Source organism: Palaemon carinicauda, chromosome 32 (assembly GCF_036898095.1).
Source record: "Palaemon carinicauda isolate YSFRI2023 chromosome 32, ASM3689809v2, whole genome shotgun sequence".
NCBI classification, from domain to species: Eukaryota; Metazoa; Arthropoda; class Malacostraca; order Decapoda; family Palaemonidae; genus Palaemon; species Palaemon carinicauda.
This window is the reverse complement of record NC_090756.1, coordinates 34840930-34863643: the sequence shown is the minus strand read 5'-3', so window position 1 is coordinate 34863643 and position 22714 is coordinate 34840930.

Here is a 22714-nt window from a genome sequence, read left to right as displayed (position 1 = left end):
GCCTCGGTCAGATTTCGTCAGCCGTCTCTATCTTGAGCTTTTAATTCAATACTTCTCCATTCCCCATTTTTGGCTTCACGCTTCATAGTCCTCAGTCATTTAGGCCTTGGTCTTCTAACTCTTCTAGTGCCTTGTGGAGCCCAGCTAAACGTTTGGTGAACTAAACTCTCTTGGAGAGTGCGAAGAACATGATCAAACCATCTCCATCCACCCCTCACCATGATCTCATCCACATATGGCACTTGAGTAATCTCTCTTATAGTTTCATTTCTTATATAAGCAGTGTTTATTATCATTACCTAAGCTACAACTCTAATTGGGGAAGATAGATGCTATAAACCCGAGGGCTCCAGCAGACGAAAATAGCCCAGTGAGGAAAAGAAATAAGGAAATAGATAAAGTACAAGAGAAGTAATGAACAATTGAAATGAAATATTTGAGAACAGTGCCAACTTGAAAACAGATTTTTCATATATTAACTATAAAAATAGACCTATGTCAGCCTGTTCAACATAGAAATATTTGCTGCAATTTTTTACTTCTGAAGTTAATATTGTTACTTAGTTTAGTAGATAAAATAGATGTATTCAAGATCAAGATATGTTCAATTATTTTTTTTTGGAATTTTTTTATTTATTCATTTAAGTAAAATGCAGTTGAAAGTTGGCCAATTCAACTCCAAGAAATCAAAACTAACTCAGTCTCATTAAAAGTAAGATTTTATTATTTCATCATATATTGTACTAATATTTGATCGTTTTTATGGTGTAAAATTTTAATTATGTCTATAAACTCAATTTCATGAATAGAAAATATTAAAAACCTTGTTGTCGTTTCATGGATAGAAAGGATTAAAAATCTTGTTGTCGTTTCATGGATAGAAAGGATTAAAAATCTTGTTGTCGTATAAGTTACAATATATATATATATATATATATATATATATATTGCGTGCGTGTGTTGGCCCGTTCTGTTTTCCTTTATTACCAAACATGCAATTTCTGGCTAATTTAAACCTTATAACAAAAGAAAACTTGTATATTACGTAGTTTCCGAAGATCTTAAACTTAGTGATACTTGATGAGAGAGAGAGAGAGAGAGAGAGAGAGAGAGAGAGAGAGAGAACATGCACCTTCGAACTAGACCTATTCTTGAACGCACGAATCCACTGGTTCCTGAAAAAGATTCTCTCATGACATAAATAGCCGCTTGAAAGTTGTTCCTCCTACACCCCCTTCTTCATCCCCCCACCCCCTCCCTTCTCTTCCTCTTCTTCAAAATGCCTCACAAATCTTAGAAACGAATGGAAAGATTGGACGTCTGTCATAATAAGGGGCTTGTGTTTGGCTGCCGGGGATAACGCTTCTTTGCTTTTGTTGCCAGAAATGCTGAGATTTTTCTTTATTATTCTATGCCTTTTATGTTTGTTTGTGTATTTATCTTGTTTATTTACACGTTTTCTTTTTCTGATATCATAACCCTAGTTCGAAACATCTTATTGCAAACGGCTCTACGGTAGCCTCGCCTAGGCCTAGCAGGGAAAAATAGCCCAGTGAGGAAAGAAAATAAGGAAATAAATAAATTATATGAGAAGTAATGAACAATGAATATAAAATAGAGATTTTGGAGATGAGATTTTGGTTGCTCACACGGAAGATTTGAAAACAAAACAAGAAAGATACTCATGAATCAGTTGGAAGGAATTAAGTTTTTAGGAGTCTAATTAATAACTTAACCAGAAGGCATTTCTAAGTTTTTTGCGGATAAGTAAAGAAAGTTATGTTTCCACAGAGCAGGTAATTAGCTGTATGTTTTCTGTATTCGATACGAATGGATAACACCTTATTATACCTAATGCAGTTTAACTACTTTGATAAAATATAAGTATCGTGATTATGTTGAATTTCCTGAAATAGCTTCAATAGACCTACTAGTACTAGTTCAATTCGCTGCATATTTTAGAAGTTTAAACATGTTTTGGTTATAGATATAAGGGGTTATGCTAGCCTATTGCAAACGTCGCTGCCTGGTGATCTGTTGGATAGGGGTTTGAGACCAACTCAAGGTCGATAGTTTCTTGTAGTTACCTTGCCATCCTTGTGAGATAAGGATGTGATGTTTAGGGGAGCCTATAGGTTTACCAGTTGAGTCATCAGCAGCCATTGCCTGGCCCTCCCTAGTCCTATATTTGGTGTAGAGACGACTTGAACGCTGATCATAAGTATATATGGTCAATCTCTAGGGCATTGTCACTTTCACTTGATGTGGCAGTTAATACTTATATAAACAAAAACTTGGTATTTTTATCACTTTATGTTGATAACAGTTAATGTATCCTTTAAAGCTTTCATTTGGTCTTACCATGAACATTTAAACGTCCAAAATAGGTTTACAATTTGCAATTTTTTAGCCCCTTGAAGCTTTTCAACTCAAGAATTTTATATTTAAAATCTAAATACTATAATAACGTTATTATTATATGCAATTAATCTATTAAACGGCCAAATTAAAGTGGTCATAATTATCTAAATACTGTATGTTTTTCTGTCTCTTGCTTGAGGGAACACTCGGGCACGCTGTTCTGTCTTGTTTCTCTTCCTCTTGTTTTGTTCACGATTTTATGGTTTGTATAGGAAATATTTATTTTAATGTTTCTCTTCTTAAAAAAATTATTTTTCCTTGTTTCCTTTCCTCACTGCGCTATTTTCCCTGCTGGAGTCCCTGAGCTTATAGCATATTGCTTTTCCAACTAGGGTGTTAGCTTAGCAAATAATAATAATAATAATAATAATTGATCGTATTAATGAGTTTTTTACGTATTTCATTTTACTTTTTCCTTTTTTACTGACCTTATACAGCGGTCCCTCAGTCTGCTCATGTAGTCCTAGGTCAACTTATCCATCTCTACCATACCTCCTTACCAATGTCCTTCGCTACACACTCACAGACTATAGGAGAAGGACATTCCAAATTTGATCAGAAGTTCTCCAGTCTTGGGTAGTGCCATAGCCTCTGTACCATAGTCTTCCACTTTCTTGGAATAGAGTTCTCTTACTTGAGGGTAGACTCGGACACACTATTCAACCTTATTTCTCTTCCTCTTATATTCAAAGTTTATATATGACAGATGTTTTAATTTTGTTGCTGTTCTAAAAATATTTTATCTTAATTCTTCACTACCCTTGTAGTTTATTTATTTCCTTATTTCCTTTCCTCGCTGGGTTATTTTTACCATGTTGTATCTCTTGGGCTTATAGTATGTTGCTTTTCGAGCTAGGGTTGTAGCTTATCAAGTAATAATAATAATGATAATAATAATAATAAACCACGTATAGTAGTGAAACCAAGAGTTCCCTCGTGTGTATCCCCTCCTTTGCAAAGTTCTGCAAGGTATCCTGTGGAACCCTTGGGGAGAGCCTTGAACCCTTTTGAGTAGAGGAGACGAGAAATGGAGAGCTTCTTCTCAAACAAAGACTCCGTCCCGGTAATGGATCAAACGACCAAACTCCTTCAATCAGTCGAAAGTGTTCTCGAACTCTAATCTTCTTCTCTTACTTTTTTCTTCCTTCAAGGGAGTCTCCATGCAGTCCATAGAAATCGACACTTTAGACTTTCCATTTTGCACGTTGTGAAAGGATTACTGTAAAGAAAACAGTTTTACTAATAAGTAGAGGATCCTACTTTAGTATGAAACCGCTCATCGACTAGTAACATTAACCTGTCTTTTGTGTGCATTATAGTATACTAATTATTATTATTATTATCATTATTATTATTATTATTATTATTATTATTATTATTATTATTATTAGCTACGGTACAACCATAATTGGAAAAGGAGGATGCTTTAAGCTCACGTGCTCCAACAGAGAAAAATAGCCCAGCGAGAAAAAGAAATAAGGAAACAAAAGTAATAGTGTGCCTGAGTGCATCCTCAAGCAAGAGAACACTAATCCAAGACTTTAAATAAACCTTAATTCAGGAAAAGTGAATGGAATTTTAAACTCCATATAAATGGAAGAAAGGAAAAGAGAATTAACAGATACCTAAAGAGTCTTGAATCCTTCCTTTGGAAAAACTAATGGGAGCGCTTGCAAGCAGCATTAGCGGTAAGAGGTGCTTCAAAATGACTTACATTAGTCTTTTCGAAGAAAATTATTGCATGAAGTTTTGGTGTACTGGCCACGAAGGAAGTCTTTGAGAGAGAGAGAGAGAGAGAGAGAGAGAGAGAGAGAGAGAGAGAGAGAGAGCGAATTTTAGTCTATTGTCCTTTTAGAATAGATCGATGGGCATTAGATACATATAGAGACCGATTTTTTTGATACACAGACAGTCAGACTGAAAAAAACGATGGCTAGGAATAGACAGATTTAGGGCTAGATAGATGTATGTATTGATAGATAGACAGATATCTAGGTAAAAGGCTAGAAAAATATGTAGGTAGGTAGATAGATAAACACGTCTAGGTAGACAAATGGACAGATACCTAGGTAGATGGATAGACAGATATCTACGTAGATAGATGAACAGATATCTAGGTATACAGATAGACAGCTATCTCAGTAGATAGATAGTCATATATCTAGGTAGATATATGAATAGATATCTAGCTATATAGATAGACAGATATCTCGGTAGATAGATAGACAGATATCTAGGTAGATAGACAAATATCTAGATGGAATGATAGATAGATAGACACATGTTTAGGCAGATAGATAAATATTTAGGTAGATCATCATCATCATCTCCTCCTACGCCTATTGACGCAAAGTTCCTCGGTTAGATTTCGCCAGTAGTCTTCAGCCATGTAGGTCTGTGTACCAACAGTGTGTCACACGATCGTACATAGAAACGACATTTCATTTTGTGTATATATTATGCTTGTATCTTCGCTCTCCCCTAGCACTGACAAGGACCTGAAATAACATGTCTGTTTTTGTCACCGTTAACTGTTAACCGGTATGGTGTCGGTTGAACATGATTTTTCCTGTTATGTCTTTTGTACCCTTTTTACCTGGAGTTTATGTAGGAAATAAACAATATTCTTATACACAAGAAGTCTTTTACTAACTTTCTTATACACCTCTAAATCAGACGGCCATTTTTCTACCTCAATGCTATTCAACATACATTCACGTAACCTTTTAATTTCCACACATTCATCTTGCATTTCTTCCACCTCCTCTTTAGTCAGTAGATCATACTCACTCCTCGTAATATCAACCATGCCAACAAAATTCGCCATAAATATACTATTATTTTCTATCACAACTACTTCACATCCATTCTTCAGAAGCAAACCACTACCAATATCAACTGATAAATCATGCAATCTTAAAAAGTCAATTCCTATCAAAAAAACAACTAGGCATCTCATTCTCTCCCATTACAATGAAATTGTGTTCCACCTCCATACTTCCCAATTTTACTCTCAAACGCACTACTTCCCAAACTAACAAACTTCCTTTACCTATCCCATGAATTCTCACACTCGTACATTGCCTTTTCACTTCCCAATTGTACTGCTCTATTTCTTAGATGACAGACATATTCACTAATGACACTTGTGCGCCTGTATCAATTAAACTACAGTATTCATTCTCATTTATACCCACATAAGTCATCATTCTTCCTTTTACACCATGCATACAAAAGTTTACTCTCCTATCAACAGGGTCATTCTTGTCATACCTATGTTCATCTTCGCTATCTCCCATGCTCATACCACTCAGATTCAAGTCACTCGGCCAATCCTCCTTCTCATTCAACAACTTGCAACATCTTTCATTACATTGTAATCTCAATATATACTCCCTTTCAGTCTCCTTATTTTACCGGTACTACATCGGACGATTCCACCCAAGATACAAATAAACAGTGACAACATACGACATACTTACTACCAACAATACTTTTGATAACAATTCACCCTCAAGCACACTATCCTCCTCCTTATATGCCATTTCCTTCGATATATCATTCCTAACACTCATTCTAAGCTCATCTACACTAGCAGGTATATTCCTATTCAAACCCTTCAATTTTGACTTATTCAACTCAATCAAAATACATTTATTCACCATGTCATCCTCTTCAAAACTTTGTACCACCACTAAATCTTCCGGCAACCTTTCAAAATTACTATCATTCTTGCTACTATCTTCTATCTTACCATGCATTATTGACATCACATCTACTATCACGTTCTTACTCACAGGTACATATTCTAACTTAAAGTAGAAATTCATTCAAATCCTCTATTGTCCTAGCAACCCTATCATCCACAGACTCTTTCCTAATCATGTACATTAGGGGCTGATGGTCAGAACGCACAATAAATTTCACACCATACAAAAATACCTTCAACGCTTTCACGCATACCTAATTGCAGCCAACTCCCTTTTAATCGTGGAATACTTCCACTCAGCCTTATTAAATGCTTTACTTACATACGCAATCACTCTCAACTGTTCATCTCCATTTATTCTTTGCATTCAAACCAAGCAACCACCCATACTAATCCCACTAGCAACCGTATATAACTCTAGCATACGTGCATGCTCTCTATAGTCGGGAAAAGCTAAAGTGACGTCTCTCACAGCCTCTTCTTTCAACTTTTCAAATGCTCCTATCAGATGCTCATTCCATTTCAGTCTCGTACTATTTCTTTTACCTGTCCACTCATTCAAAGGCTTCCCTATTCCCGAAAAATCTCTGACAAACGTCCGACCAAATTAAATCAACCCAAGAAAACCTCTCTCACTTTACTCACAAACTTATCACTCTTCTTTATAACCGATTCACTCACTACATGCCTAAGAAATTCTACCTCCCCGGCCAACCATGTACACTTTACAAGCTTAACTTTCACAACAACTTCTATCAAACTTTCTAATACTGTATCAAGCAACTGCATATGTTCCTCAACAGTCTCACTCGCAATCAAAATATCATCTATAAAAACAGTCACCTTCTGTGGATCCAACCCTGCTAAAACAACATTCATTGCCCTCTGGAAGGCAGCAGGCGCATTAGCAAGGCCAATACTTAATCTTCTAAACTGATAGTGACATTTACTACTAGAAAATGCCGTAATAGGCCAGCTCCCCTCTACCAGAGGCATCTGGTAATAGCCCCTAACTAAATCTAGCTCAGTAAAAACTTTCATATCATGCATCTTATACACACAGACACTGCATTCATCAGGAAACATTCTTTAACAGTTACTTCATTCACCTTCCTATAATCAATACACATACGTAAACTTCCATCCGGCTTTCTTACAGGTACAATAGGGTTATTCCACGCACTCTCACTCCTTTCTATTACACCCATTTCCTCTAACTCCTAGCACTACTCTTCTTTTTCTCTGGCAATAGGGGGAGAAAAATGTTGGGGACGCTAATATATGGGGGTATCATTACTAAGAACTATCTTAAATTCAGGTGGCTTTGACCACCACAATCCTCGTCACCATGACTTAAAACTCTCCGTCTATCTCATAACATCCTATAGAATTGTTCCCTTTCTCCCTCACTTAACTCTCATCTACATTTATTCTTTCTTTCAAACTTTCACAGTCCCAATCGCCATCCTGCTTCATCTTACCTGTCATAACATGTCTAAAATTATCATACTTTTCATCCTCTACATTGACAACATATACATACATCTCATGCAATCACCCTCACGTATACCCCATATCCTCTTCCTCCTTACAGTCGGCAACAAGCTCACATACACCTTCGGCTCCTGCAAATTCAAAATACTATCATACACATGCACACTTGTTTTCACTAAATTACTTGCTTCCAAACCTTCCACTACGTATTCACAATTGTCCCCATTGGTAATTCCTAGACTATTCAGCCATGCAACTTTTACACTGACAATTTCACTCGCATCTCTTGACAGTTTAACACCTTCTTTCGCTATTAACGGCACACCTTTCCATACCTTCGTACATACACTACCATCTTCATTCAAATAAAATTCCCTACAAAATTTACCCTTAACTTTCATCTTTATCATGTTTACACTTGGATCTACAATCATACCACATTTTTTCAAGAAGTTATAACCTAACAACACATCATATTTGTCATTTACTCCCTCAACCACATAAAAATCATCATCTTCCATCATCAGCCCCCAAATTATAAAATTTTCACGTAACTTTCCCTACACAGATATACTTGAATTACCGATACCTTTGACTTCACCTTTACACCCCTTAAATTAAAAAACATTCCTTACCTTATTTAACGCATTCCTAAACATTAAATTGATACCACAACCAGTATCAATCAGACCCACTAGCTCTATTCCATTAAAATTTACTTTCGCAATCATGCAGTCATACGCTCTTTCACCCATCATGCATCACAATCACTCCGCACACACTCGAGGACTCACCCAGCTGAACCCTCTTACTCTCTAGTTTCCCGAACATCCTGGCTGACTTAATCCCTTCTTCCTACATACTCTCACTACATGCCCATCTGCACCACATTCAGTACACTTACCCAGAGGGTCCTTGGACATTCTAGCACAATGACCATCCTTACCACAATTACCACAAATCAGATTCATGCCATTACTACGACATCCACTCGCTATGTGCCCAGTCATACCACATCGATAACATTTTACCTCTTTCTTTTTCTTGCACTCGCTCATTCCATGCCCTACCTCACCACATCCCAAACAAGCACCTAGAGCCCATCTACATCCATTCTTCTTATGCCCTACTTTTCCACACATATAATAGTTCTCTTCTCAGACACAACTACCTGACCTACCTCGCTGCGCACTAGCACTCCTATCCCTCCAAACCTGATTCCCTTGCTTAAACCCTTCATTTGCCCTTACAGGTGTTCCCACATTACTCGCCCTAATATTCTTATCTACTACATTATCAGCTACCCTCATCGTTCCTCTCATAACAGCATCTCTAAAACTAACAAATTCTTGCAAACTTTCCTCCATTTTAGTTCTTACACTCACATATATACTTTCTTTCATACATCTATCTAACTCATATTCATCAACTATCTCTAATATATCATCCCACGTCAATCTCTCTTGCGGCCCCCTCATTTTCTCTTTCCGTTTCAAATTAATAAATTCACTCACATTCTCAGGTATGGTCGCTAAAAACTTCCTCATTAACTCCATATTCTAATTTATACCTTCATTCCCATACTTCTTCCTAGCTAAAGTTTCCAACCTACATACATACATTGATATAGCTTCTGCATTCATCTGTGCCTCATTATAATAATTTTCACGCTTATTCCTAACACTCCCTTTCTTACATCTTACCTGCTCAATTATTCTCTTTTTCACTCTTTCATAATCAACGTCACCTACACTCATTATCAGACCATACATCTTCAACAAATACCCAGTCAAATATTCTCCTAACTCCGTAGCCCAAACTCTCTTACTATCACCATACTTATCCTGACAATACCTCTCATACTCCTTGAAAAAGTCATATACATCCCTACTACTATGCTCATTGAACCTTTCACACCGAGGTACCTCTCTCATTAACACAGTCTTACACACATCCCGTTCATTCTCACTGCTATCATCACTGCTACCTTCATTCTTATTTCCTTCTTCTTCATTTGAATATAAAAAATCCAATCCAACGCTCAAAATCCTATCTTTAACCATTCCTTTCATACCCTTTTTCTTACTTACCACTTTCACCCATTCATGGTCATCTTCACTCTCATCCTGACCTTTCTTCCTTTCCCTCTTCACATTACTTTTACCTTTCTTCTCATTCTTCCTATCCCATTTCTGTTCATCCTTACTATGCCTAATTCCTTTATTTTCAATCTCACTATCACTACCTTTCATATCACTTACTTTATCCTTCTCTTCCACTATCAACCCATTACTTGAAGCAGAAGCCACTCCTCCGACTGCACCTTCATCCATGAAAGTTTTCATCATAACCATTACTTTCCCCATCATAGCTTCCATTCGTTCCTCCATTCGTTCCTCATTCTCTTTCATCCTCATCTCAAAACATTTTCCCACTCTCTCTACAGTTCCCTTTAACTCCCTAAGCTCCTTCTGCATTGCCTCATTCTCACAGTTCAACCTTTCATTCTCTACTAGCAACCTCTCTTTCTCAACTATCAACTTCTGCTCCCGTTCTTTATAATGCCGCAATTCCTCCTCCAAAGTCTTAAATTTGCCTTCCAATGTCATCATCTTGTTCTTCAGCCTTAAATCTAATTCCTAGTCCTATCAGTCCTTCGTCCAAGAGTCCAGCTTCCAGTCCCACCTCGGCAGTCCCTGTTCGGGCGCCAAAATAATGTGGCGGGATATCGCAATAACAACCATCACACCCTTGATCACACTAACTGACAAATGTCTCCTCTGCGGAAACTTTGCCCTTACGTTATCATAACTGGACTCTTAGACTGAAGGGAAACAAAAACAAAACATACCCTTAAAACTATATTTTAAAAAAACTAACACTTAAAACTAGAATCAACTGCATCCAAAAACTTAAAACTTAATATTCAATAAACACCATTCAAATAAACATAAAGAAACCCTAACAAACTTAAAATTACAACACACACCAGCACCAAAATAAATGATATGTGTTCATATGTATCATGAGACACCAACACTGTCGTCCACCCACAGCCAAACTGTCTTTTCGGCACACTACCATAGCTTTGTGCTCAATAATCCACTGTGTGGCATTTTGCCACAACTACCTCCCTGACTGGGGTCGTAGTTATCATCGTCATCATAATCATCATCATCATAATCATCAATTGAAATCTTAATAAACAGGCCAGGTCATCAACGGTTGTGCAGCCCAAAAGAGCAGTTCAAACAAAATCAGTTACATGCCAGGTCATCAACAGTCAATACCACAAAAAAAATCTCTCTCAAAGGAGGAATTACGGCATGCAAATGAAAATAAGAAAAACACTTACGAACACTTAACTAACTAAACTATCTCACTATAATCAAAGATAAATAATAAACTGTTCCTCTCATTCACAATCATGACAAGCAAATACAAGCAAAACTGTACTTACTTAAAAAATAATCAAACACTTCCCCGCTAGTTGAAAAAATAATAATGATAATCCAGCATTCACACTACTGCCTCTTGCTGCAGTCAAATAAAAAAAAAAAGCATTCGCTCCGAAACATTTACCATTGTCCTAACCTAGCTAAAAGTGAACAAACAACCCCCTTTTATACCAACAGTCTTTCTCACAACAAACAATCGATACTACCTCTGTCTCCCTGATACACTGTCTCTCTCTCTCTCTCTCTCTCTCTCTCTCTCTCTCTCTCTCTCTCTCTCTCTGGATATGGCGAACAACAACAAAAATAAGAAAAAAATTAATCCTCCACAAAGTTACTTAGTTGTTTTTATCCTGCTTTTGAGTCACAACCTTCTCTCGGCCCGTCGCATCTTGGTCTCCCAACTCTTCTAGTACCTTGTGGAGCCAGTTAAGCGTTTTTAAGTAGATAGACATAAATCTTGGCAGATAGATAGCCGTCTTTAGGTAGATAGATAGATAGATATCTTGGTAGATAGATATATGAATAAATATTTACGTAGATAGATAGATAAACAGATACATGGGTAAATAGATAGATAGATTTATAGATATATATTTATCTCTATCTTACGGATAATAACAACACTCCCAGGCTTGTTATTCAACTCACTGCTTTAGAAAAGAAAGAAAGAAAAGAAGAATGTAATCAGGTGTCCAGAAAACCTTTTTGAATGGCATCATCCGGTTCAGATAAATCTTCCAGAGGCGATTTCAAAGCAACAGGATTGTTGCAATACACAGGATATGCTTTCAGCTGTCTCGTTTCCAGTCAGTATTACGAGGATTAACTCTCTCTCTCTCTCTCTCTCTCTCTCTCTCTCTCTCTCTCTCTCTCTGGTTTTATTCAAGTTTTTATTCATTATATGTTTTCCCAGAATACAGTAGAGTTATTTTACATATGATTAGAGCCCAATCCCCCTCTCCATCAAGCTAAGACCAGGGAGGTACAGGCAATGGCTGCTGATGACTCAGTATGTAAATCTATAGGCTCCCCCAAACCACCATCCCTAGCTCATAAGGACCACGAGGTTACAGTTAAAAGTATCGCGCTGGAGCTCTGTTCGATCTCCCTTTCAGCAGATAGCGGGGCAGGGAAGTTTTCCATATTCTACCTCCTGACTCAGCAAAATTAAATTTTGGGTCATGATATTATGTGTTAGGCGGGATTGATGAGGAAGGAAAGGCCAATTCCCTAGGCTAGCCCAAGGTTTCCTAGGCTAGGTTAAGTTTGTGTCTAGTCTAATGAAGACTCCTTTATAGCCATGATTAATTTTAATCATCAACAACAACAACAAATACAGTCGTTTCTAGTCCACAGGTGGACAAAGACCTCAGGCTCGTCCTTATTAATGACTTGGGTTTGGCCATTTTCATCACCTCGGTGGCAACTGCGGATTGGTGATGGTGGGAGATTTCTTCTGATCGTTCAAAGCAATCTAACCTTGCACTGCCTTGGAATAAAATTCTCTTGCTTGATGGTTCTCTACCCTTAGGCACACTATTCTGAATTTTCTTAGTTTCTCTCCTCACTGGGCTATTTTTCCCTGTTGGAGCTCCTCGTCTTGTAATATCCTGCTTTTCCAACTAAGACATACTACTACTACTACTACTACTACTACTACTACTACTGGCAAAATTATCCCAGTGAGGAAAGGAAATAAATAAACTATATAAAAAGTAAATAACATTTTAAAAAAATATTTCAAGACCAGTCACAACATTAAAAAAGATTTTTCATATATTAACTAAGAAGAGTCTTAGTCAGGCTGTTCAACGTATAGACATTCGCTGCAAGTGTGAACTTTGAAATTTCTACTACTACTACTACTACTACTACTACTACTACTACTACTACTACTACTACTACTAATAATAATAATAATAATAATAATAATAATAATAATAATAATAATAATAATGATAATAATAATAATAATATCGCATCCTTATGAAAGCAAAAGTAACGGATCCCAGTGCGAATTAATTATCATTCAATTGCCTTTGCTTCGCATAAATCAGTGGCTTCATTATAACTCATGCATCCGAATTAGGTCATTTTAGAATTAATTTTTCATTTTCACGATTCACTGAGGCCTCAAAAGAGCTGTTAAATGCAACGCTTTAGTAATTTTGTATCGACTGAAAAGAGGTTATGCTGCAGTGGCATGGAATTAACTTAATTGGGCATAACTGGCAATAATTACATGCCGCAGTAGCACACCCATACATACACACACACACTCACACATTATTATTATTATTATTATTATAGTAGTAGTAGTAGTAGTAGTAGTAGTATTATAGTAGTAGTAGTAGTAGTAGTAGTAGTAGTATATATATATATATATATATATATATATATATATATATATATATATATATATATATATTATATATATATATATATATATATATATATATGTGTGTGTGTGTGTCTACAAATACACATACAACAATAGCTCATGCAGCCATTTTTAGTCCATTGCAGGAAGTAGGCCTCAGACATATCCCTATTGATGTCTGGGGGTTGGCCAGTTTTGATCAGCATGAGTGCGGACTGTTGATACTGGGAGATTTTAGTTTGATCACTAACAGCAAACGAATTTAGTAAGGGGGACCTTTACCAGTACAGCTTTGCACTAACCTTTTCACCACATAAGGTATCACTACCCAGAAAGGTTGTAAGTATATATATATATATATATATATATATATAATGGTATTCTAGAAAGCTTCATATTTACCATTATTGGGATTAAAAGCAGAAACTTCCTTTTGCACTACGTTTAATACAGGCAAACTTTCATCATAGCTAATACTTGAACGTCAACACTCATCCATAGATTGGAAATTATTTTTTAAATAGTAATATTCAATTCACGTTAAAAGAAGCAGAACAACAATCACTAAAGTTAAAAAAATACAAATGAGGTATTGAAAATCATCATCATCATCATCATCATCACCATCTCCTACGCCTATATTTCGCCAGTCGTCTTTATCAAGACTTCTCCATTTATCATCTCGTACTTTGCGCTTCATAGTCCTCAGCCATGTAGGTCTGGGTCTTCCAAGTCTTTTACTGCCTTGTGGAGCTCATCTGAACGTTTGGTGAACTAATCTCTCTTTGGGAGTGCGAAGAGTATGCCCAAATCATCTTCATCTCTCCTTTAACATGATCTCATCCACATATGGCACTCGAGTAACCTCACCCATAGTTTCATTTCTAATCGTGGCGGTTGATCGTACTGGGGTCACTTGCATTAGTTAGATAGGCACTGCGTATCATAAGGAACTGGCTATCCTTTGATGTATCTAGCCGATGAATCCTCTATGAAGATGTAATGGAAATAAATACACAGAAATAACTGGAAATTAAATAAGAGAATTCACATACTGAAGTATTACAGAAAAATCCTGACAAGCAAGCAACTTCAAGTTTTTTATAGTTTTTTAGAACATAAAAGAATCATTTTAAAGTGGTTACTCTTCTTAAAACCTTTTAATTTTATTGTTCATTATTTCTCTTGTGGTTTGTTTATTTCCTTGTTTCTTTTCCTCACTGGACTATTTTTTCCTGTTGGAGCACTTGGGCTAACATCATCCTAATTTTCGAACCAGGTTGTAGTTTAGCTAATAATAATAATAATAATAATAATAATAATAATAATAATAATATGAAAAATTAAAAAGTTGGGAACTATTCAACGTCAGACTTTGCACTAGTAGTCAGATGACTAGCGGTAACGATCGTTATACATTATGTAAAGAAACTGAAGTAGTTGAGTCATTCGTAGTTGGAGAGGGTTGTTTCATGAAAAGTGACTCAAGAAAGGTGGGAAATAGTTATTAAGTATTTGAGCAAAACTATTAGAGTTATAGTAATCTATTGCTTAAGTGTCATTACGTATGTAGGAAAATTCCTTTCTATTCTATGTAAATCTGGAGATTTTTAGAATCAATTAAAGTTGAAAAAAGAAAATTCTTTACTGCCCTAAGTTATCTAACCTAGATAAATGTAAACAAAAAAACTACGATTATACCAATAGTCTTATTGGATCTCTCTCTCTCTCTCTCTCTCTCTCTCTCTCTCTCTCTCTCTCTCTCTCTCTCTCTCTCTCTCTCTCTCTCAAGGATTTACCAAACAAAACAAGATATTTAGGTAAAAACAGCATATCGTCAACATTGTTCTCTAGTGTTGGGGACTGTCATAGCCTCTGTACCATGGTCTTCCACTGTCTTGATTGAGGGTACACTTGGGAAAAATATTCTGTCCTTCTCTTCCTCTTGTTTTTCTTATATTTGGATAATCTATTTAAACGTTGTTACTGTTCTTAAAATATATTACTTTAATTGCTCATTACGTCTCTTGTAGTTTATCTCTTTCCTTATTTCTATTCTTCACTGAGCTATCTTTCCTTGGGCTTAAAGCATCCTTCTTTTCCTAACTAGGACACAGATTGAGTTGTACCAGGGACTCGTGTGTCCAACTTTACTTCAAATAAAGTAATTTCAACGTCAGAGAAGCAATGAGTCGAGTTTAACAGTCAGACGAGCACATAAACTGACCAACATATCTCTATAATCTACCGCAGGTTCTATTTCCCCATCTTTAACTGTCAATCTCGAATTTAATAGTTTTCATACTCCATTTCCTTGGACTCTTATAGTTTCTGCTAACCCATTACCAAGGGATATGAAACCTTTTATGGATATTCTGTGGTCATAAAACCCCGTTTTCTATAACCTTCCTTCTGGTAGACTCCCCTTAACCCCGATGACGTTGGTTTACGTCAAAAAACTTCAACTATGAAGCATCCATAACACAAAGTGTAGTAAAACTCGTACTTCCAAATGCTTCACTAAAATGAGATATAAGTTTTAGGTGGAGTTTATTCATCCGTTGGGCTATAATGGACAGTACAGTTGGACGCAGGGATTTCTGCTTACACTCTCACTTTGCGGCGAGTAACCAAACAGATAGTGTAGGGAGAGATGGCAGAGATAGAGGGCGAAACTACATGGTGGAATTCACAATGCAGTAAGGGTGTACAGGGTGAACTTTAGAAATTATTACAATTTCTCGAACGCATTTATTGCAACAATGAAAAAGTCAAAATGATAAACGAAATGAACTGTCTGAGACAGAAAGCCCGATTGGGAAATTTGGATACAGACATTTTTTAAAAATATTTTTATCCATCATTCAATAAACACTCAAAGGCTTTAATCATTGCAAAGGAAGGGGGAAGGTTTTCTTTACTAATTGTAAAATCTTTCATTCTTCAGAACTCTTCATTTTATTCAACTTTCGACATCCTCTAATACCCTTCATGCAGCTTTTAACTGGTGTAAGACGCTTATTGGTATTTGATTCCAATATACTCAAATTTCCAAATTTGAAGACAACACGCAGATGTAAATATTTTGTCATTTATGGCTCTGTAATATCCTTGAGAACTGGCATTAAACTTGAGAGTTCTAACTCTATATCCTAACAAACAAGTAAGTGATTTTAAGTTTGTGGTGGCCAATGTGGTAAAGTCCCTGACAAGTGAACGTTAGACAGGGGTTCGAGTTCCGCTCAAACTCGTTAAATTCATTACTTACAAGCTCAGTGTTGCCAACAGCGTTACCTGCCACAAGGTAAAGCTAGCAGACGTCCCCTAAGCTTCCCGTGAAGTACCCCGGAATTAATGAAGCCAATTGTACTGATGTACCTTAGTTGGTTACTAAATACAATCTCAGACAATTGTTTGACCTGAATCAAGTGATAGGGTAACCTTCTGCCCTTTGAGCAATAAGCACTTTTCAGGTAGCAAAACATCGTATCAAGAGGTTTTGTTCCTTTGTTTTGTTCTTTTTGAAAATGATTAAACTATATTTAGGAACCATAAATATTTTTTGATACATGAACATTATCAAAAATTTGATTAAGGAAAAGCGAAAATGAAATTTTGCGAAAAGCGTTTACACTTAATACAGAAAACTCATTTCCGAGTGTCGGAAATTATTTTGTAAATGATAATGAAAAAGATGCTCAAAGGTGTATCAAAACCTAACCACAAAGGCGTAAGAAAAACAAACCAAGACTTATTTCCAGTCTGAAAAAAAGAAAAGAAAAAAAAACAGAACTTTTACTTCAAATAAAATATTTAGAATTCTTTAATTATGCTAACGGGAAAAGAATAAAATCAAATAATGAAAATAAATTGTATCTTCTCGAGTGCCCAAGAGTAGAGAAGAATATAGTTCATCAAGTGAGTCATAATTTCCAGTTTCTTCATAGAATTTCAACCATTTTAAAGAAAACAATTTTAAGCAGTCCAACCAGTTCCAGGATTCCAGCAAGGTTGGAATTGGAATATTTCTGGTTTTTAATTTAAAGGGTATGAAATAAAAAATAATTCAGAGAGAGAGAGAGAGAGAGAGAGAGAGAGAGAGAGAGAGAGAGAGAGAGAGAAGGAAACTTTTATGAATTGTGTAAGGATTTCATAAGAGAGACGATAAATTACAAATTAAATATTCGAAAATCTATGTAAAATCGTTTTTGGTAAAAAAGTTAAATACGGAATTATATAAATTGCATAACCAGAAAAATGAAACTTGATTAGTAAAATTGGATTATTAGCAAGTTGAGAGAGAGAGAGAGAGAGAGAGAGAGAGAGAGAGAGAGAGAGAGAGAGAGAGAGAGAGAGAGAGAGAGAGTGTGTGTTACAAGGAATTTGGATGTCTCAAAGACTTTTTAGTCCATCCGCGGAGACTCCATTATTTTGCTCTTGGATAGAACGAATTAGTTTAAACATTTTGAGTTGCTATGATCTCTTCTAACTTATTCTTGAACAATTAGGTATGTTACCGTTCACTACATCCGCTGGAACTCTGTTTCCTGTATTTGGTAATTTGTATATAAAGAAATTACCACATTGAAAGAGTGACAGTGGAGACAGAGAGTATGAAACTTTTAGGATTTTTTTTTTTAGAATTTTAAAAGTGAAGCAATAAATTGCAAATAAAATCTGTTTTGAAAATCTATGTACAATCCTTTTTTTAGTAAAAATGGTGTATTAAAGATTCATATGTTAATTTTCCTAGTGAATTATTGATCAAGGGAAAATTAATTTACTAATATAAGTACAGGTCTCATTTACCATTCTAAAATTTGCATTGATTTTATACATTATCATCTGCATTGATTTTCACCTATGAAATACGGGCAAAATTCCTCTCAACTTACAAATCAATAAAAATAAGCACTTAATAATTGATATGTTTCCTGCTGGAATCTGCGCCAAAATATGGAAATATTGTTTAAGTACTGTTTACTCTAAGTATTGTTTTTCTAAATCAACAACTTAACCATTATCTAACAAATAAAATCCTTATACTTAAGTTATCTACTTAATATTTCTTTCTCAGTAACAAATTAGTTTGAGTTTGGTCATAACTATTGATCGAGACGAAATATAAAACACAAATCAAGAAACATAACTCACTAATAAAGGGTAAATGAGATATGAAATTTGTACCAAAATTTCCTGAAAAGTTGCTCTTCTCTAATTTGTCTTTCAAACGCCTCACTGCCTCATTCAGAGGATTCCTTATTTTCAAGGAAAAACTGCCAATGAGGGTCACTCTTTCACCACACTTTTCTAATTTTTTGACGCGTTTTTTTTTTTTTTTTTTTTTTTTACGCAGGTATTCATACGCTTGACAACACTTTACTCCTGGCTTGTGTGCATGTGTATTTGTGAATAGCTTCCTGGGCAGAATTTTAATAGTAGAGTAATAATGAAAATTGCAGGGATTAACTGTTATGTAAAAAACTAGAAATAATTAAATTTTGGGAGGTCAAGATCAAAAGTAAAGGTCACGGTCAAGCAAAAGGTCCAATTCGCGTTATAAGCCATAGGTTTGACCATACTTATCACAGACTTCAAACTTGGTTCTTATTTGAGTGTATAAAAATCCACGCCATTTAAAGCATGTTTAGGTTGATAATCAATGTCGATCCCAAGGTCACGAGAAAGCCATAGGTCAAATTCCGGTCATCAACCATACAGCCACAATTACAATTGTAAAGTAATGAAAGTTGCAGGGATTTTAAACTGTTATGTAAAAAGCTGGAAATGATTAAATTCTGAAAGGTCAAAGGTCAAGGCTACGGACGAGCAAAACCTGAAAAATCAGTCCATAAGGCCAAAAAATAAACTGCCCCTCTACATTAATGTTGTTGCTCCTTTTAGAATAGTTTATTTTAATTGGCCTTTACTTGCCTTGTAGTTTATTCATTTCCTGGTTTCCTTTCTTCAGGGTTATTTTCCCTGTTGGAGCTCTTGGGCTTATTCCATATTGCTTTTCTAACTAGAGATGTAGCTTAGCTTGTAAAAATAATAATAATAATAATAATAATAATAATAATAATAATAATAATAATAATAATAATAATAATAATAATAATAATAATAATGATAATAATAATAATAATAATAATAATAATAATAATAATAGTATGAAGCAAAAGCTTTATATCCATAAGTATGTATACACAAAGCAAGAGAAAATCTTAAGTCCTGACAAATGAAGGTGGCGAGAAATCGAGAGCATTTAAAATAACTTAAAAAGCAGCTCTAAACTGAGCATCTCATAAAGCATCTATAAAGAATCTAAATAGAGCATCTCAAACGGGATCTCAGTCATTTAAAGAGCTTCTCAAAAAAGGATTTAAAAAAAAATCTAGAAGGCATACAAAAATATCTTAAATAAAGATAAATAGCATAAAGAGTATATAAATACATCTTAAAACACCTAAAAACGAAAAATCTAAGATATTTACAAGTATCAAAAAATATTAAAAAAAATGCATTTAAATGGTATCCATTTAAAGGTGATTTTAGATGCTTTAGCATCTAAAACCACCTTTAAAATCATTAAAAGCATCAAACACATATAAACTAAAAGCATATCAAAATGCATCTAAAAATGTAGCGTTTACTGGTCTACAATGTCTCTTGATGAAGATTTGCTTGTACCAAATCTTTTCCACGGTGAAAGGTGGACCATTTTCTAGATCTATTTTCACATTTGTATCTGGGAGATGGATTAAGCAGAGGGAGATGGTCTAGCTTTTTCTAGTCTGCAATGTCTCTTGATGAAGGTTTACTTGTACAAAATATGTGATTCTTAAGCAACTAATTAGTCACTTAGAGAAATAAAAGCTTTGCCAGACAACCAGTGTGCTTAAGACAATTATACTTTACGGAGACAGCCATCTGTTCTGTTGTAAATGATATACTGGAAAGTTTGGATGAAAACAAATGTGGTATTCTAATATTATTAGATCTTAGTGCTGAATTTGATACAGTTGTGCATCATCTGCTACTAAATGATCTATGATCCATCGGTACTGGAGATCAATCCTTTGAATACCTAAAAGACTACCTGATTGACAGAAACTACTGTGTGCAAATTGAAAACTCTTATTCGTCATATGGTGAACCATTAAACACAGAGGTAGAGGAGAGTGTACTGTAGGGAGTGTAAAGGACCCAATCTTATTCTGTACATATACTATTGGTCTATCGAAAGTACTAAAAAGGTATAGAGCGGAGTTTAAACTATTTGCGGATGATACATAATTTTACTTCTCATTACATGTTATATACAGCACTACTGAAACTCTAAACGGAATTCTTGCCACTGCTAGGGAATGGATGAAAATCCAACAACTAAAATTAGACAACACTATAACTAAGTTTAAGGTGGTGGGAAGGAAAAACATGATAAGAAACTTGGGTGACACCTAAATAAACATAAATAAAGACTTTTTCCCAATTTCTAAAACAGTTCACGATCTAGGAATATCTCTTGACGGCAACTTGTCTTTATAGACCAAAGTAAAGCAAGTAGTAAAACTGTTATCTTAAAACCATTGCTGGAATAACATTCTGTAAATAAACTTACGATAAACTTTATTAGCAGGATTGACTAATGCAATCCCATCCACCACAATCTACCCACAGTGTAACTTGAGAAATTACAGAGGAGCAGGACAAACAAAAGGTGTCTCACCTCGAGAAAGGATCACTCCTACGCTGATTGAATTACACTGGCTGCCTATTAGAGCTAGAAAATAATTTGAGATATGTGCAACAACCAATCAAGTTATCAGAACCGGACATCCAAAATATTTAAGAGAATTGCTACATATTGCGCTTAAATGACGTAGAGCTGAGACTAATGTAGATGATTTCAAATTATTGGAGCCAAGATGCATAGCCACTGTAGGTTATAGAGCCTTCAAAAATGGGGCCCTAAAACTATACAAGCTCCTAATACACATATGAAAGACTGAAGATATTAAGACTTTAGAGAAGAAACTAGAGACATTTTTGTTTTCTGAGAGCTTCGATGATGTGGATTGGACAATAAACACGCCAAATACCCAAGAATGTATACAATAAACTGACGCTGTAGACTCTGTAGTCAGGTTCCCCTGTATCTTGCATAAAACCATGTTACCAAATCCCAGAATAATTATTACCTCTCTCTCTCTCTCTCTCTCTCTCTCTCTCTCTCTCTCTCTCTCTCTCTCTCTCTCTCTCTCTCTCTCGCTTTGCAAGCTTGATCATGAAAATCTGTGAATGATTTGCGACAATATTAATCCTAAACTTGTCTCCTATCGAATAGTAAATGGAAAAACGTGAATGCAGTTTTGCTGTTAACCTGATAAACATCTGGAACTCATAAATAAATAAATATATATATATATATATATATATATATATATATATATATATATATATATATATATATATATATATATATATATATATATATATAATGTATATATGTGTATATATAACATATATATATATATATATATATATATATATATATATATATATATATATATATATATATATATATATATATATATATATATATATATATATATATATATATATATATATATATATATATATATTTACATATATATATTGTACCAACCGTGTGTCACACAATTGTACATAATTATTTTGTATATATTATGCTTGTATCTGCGCTCTTCCCTCGCACTAAAAAGAACCTGAATGATCATGTCTCCGTTTTGCTCAGTAACATTATTCTGTCTCTCTAACAGGTCATGTCCTGTTGCCTTGAGATTTTGTATATAAAGAAGAGTGTTCCTTAATAAATAACTCGGTCGTTTCCAATCTGCCTTTGAGTTCACATCCTCTCTCGGCCCGTCACATTGGTGACCCTGGAAGTCGACTCGCTCCCACCGCCTTCCACCCCCACCCCTCGCCCCTTCATCGTTGGTACTATGACGGACTCTACGGCAGTTGGTGCTGCGGCCGCTCCATTCAAACTTTCATCGTTTGCCAGCGGAGAGGCGTTTCCTTGGTTTCAGTGCGTAGAAGTCCAGTTTCGTATCAGGGGCGTGACTCGCTCAACCACCAAAGCGGATTATGTTCTCGCGGCTATACCCGAGGACACCTTCCCAGAAATATCCGACTGGCTTTGTGAACAAGGAGACACCCCAATAGTGTATGACGACCTCAAATCATACCTTCTGCAGCAGTACTCGCTGT